This window comes from Gavialis gangeticus, unplaced genomic scaffold (assembly GCF_001723915.1).
Source record: "Gavialis gangeticus isolate Ggan-Ray unplaced genomic scaffold, GavGan_comp1, whole genome shotgun sequence".
In the NCBI taxonomy this organism is placed as follows: Eukaryota; Metazoa; Chordata; order Crocodylia; family Gavialidae; genus Gavialis; species Gavialis gangeticus.
This window is the reverse complement of record NW_017729032.1, coordinates 64,469,470-64,471,291: the sequence shown is the minus strand read 5'-3', so window position 1 is coordinate 64,471,291 and position 1,822 is coordinate 64,469,470. Positions and strand designations below refer to the sequence as shown.

Genomic DNA, 1,822 nt, shown 5'->3' with positions numbered 1-1,822 from the left:
CCCCCCCCCCCCCCCCCCCAGCTTGTTTGGGCTGTGCTCAGCCTCTGTCCAGCCTGCCCAGCAGAAGGACTCGCATAGCACTGTGCCATGCTGCTGTCAATGCAGCAACAGCAAGGCATGGAGCAGAGGATGAACACAGCCCTCAGCTGCAGCCCACCCTTGCCCCATGCCACAGCCCCCCTCCCCTTGGCTCCCCATCACCGCATGCCTGGAGGAGCCACCAGGCTACAATTGCCCCACAACCCAGCCTGACCAGGGCCCAGTCACCACGAACAGGGCCCTGGCTAAGCTGGGTCATGGGAGTCCAGCGGCTCATCCAGGGGCGCAGCGCAGGGGAGCCAAAGGGGGGGGCACATGCCCCCTGCCCCAAGTTCTCCCACATCCAACCATGCCCCCCCCCCCACCTCCTACTGTTCCACCCTGCACTGCCTTCCAGGAAGGGTGGGGGTGAAGCTTGCATGTGGCAGCTGTAGCTGCCACCCTGTGCTCCTTGCTGCCCCTGCTCGGTGTCCAGCTGCATGCAACCACCCCCACCTCCCCATCTCAATTCCCCACCCTAGGCGGAGGTAGTTGGGGCCAGGGAGCAGGGCAGGTTGTCGGGGGCATGGTCTGGCAGGGCAAGGCGCACTGCTGCTGGGTTGCACGCCATGCCACGCCACATCCACTTCCCTCCGTTCCGCCTCCTGCTACATGCTGTGGTCTGTGGGTGCTCCAGCTGTGGGCTGTGGGTGTGCCATACCTCCCAACAACAGGCAGCAGAAGGCGGCAGGGTGGGAAGCAGGCATGGCATGGTGTGCTGTGCCACATGGCCACACTCTGCGGCAGGCAGCACGCTGTATCCCATGGCAGAAAGTGCTCCATGCAGCCACAGCCCACTGCAGGGAGCACCCTGTGGTAGGGAGTGTGCTGTGCCCCACGGCAGACAGTACACCACACGGCTATGGGAAGTGTGCCACGCCGCGCCACGTTGCGCTCCTGACCACCTCCACCTCCTTATGTCTTTCTGTTATTCTCTGGGCCAGCCAATCACGTGACAGACAGACAGAGAGACTAAGGCTTTTATTATATTAGAATTCCTGCCTTTAGGACCATGGGAGTGGACTCAGTGATCCATGAGATTCCTTCCAGTCCCATGTCTTAGCAAATTTTTGCACAGATTTCATATGCAAGAAATGTGACATTTTAATAACTGTCCTTTTGGTGATAGGTCATTGACAGTGCCCTTTTTTCCCTGCTTTACCAGTGGCAAACTAGATTGTTTTTGATGTTTTGGCCATTGTGCTTGGTGGTTGAATGAGAAAACTGTTCATGCAGTTTTTAAAATAGGCTAGATCAGTGATTCTCAGTCAGGGTGCTCTGAGATGCTTTCAAGGCTGCCACAGGATGCCAAACACTGTGAGGTGTGTGAACTGATTCATAAGACAAACTCAGCATTTCAGATGATCCATAGTGTTAAATATGCTAACTTGTTGTGATCAGAGTTCTTTGCAAAAGAAAAAATGCTCTATTTTTTCCATAGTTAAAAGAAAACAGCTGAAAACTAGGAGCTTAGAGTTTCATAGATTAAGGGTCGGAAGGGACCTAGTAGATCTTCTAGCCCGACCCCCCGCCAGGGCGGGAGAACAACAAAAACCCCAAAAACAAGAAACGGGACTCAAATGAGTCCAGCCAGGTAGGCATCCAGCCTCTTCTTAAAGACCCCCAGGGTAGGGGCCAGCACCACTTCCCTTGGAAGTTGGTTCCAGCTCCTAGCCGCCCTAACTGTGAAGTAGTTCTTGCGGATGTCCAATCTATACCTCCTCTCCATCAACTTGTGCCCATT

General features: G+C 55.3%; 1 protein-coding gene across 3 annotated transcripts in view; it reads left to right on the top strand.

Moving 5' to 3' along the window:
* Positions 1-1,822, top strand: part of FNDC3A (fibronectin type III domain containing 3A) — a 300,433-nt gene that overhangs the window by 63,735 nt on the left and 234,876 nt on the right. The gene's annotated exons all lie outside the window — the stretch shown is intronic.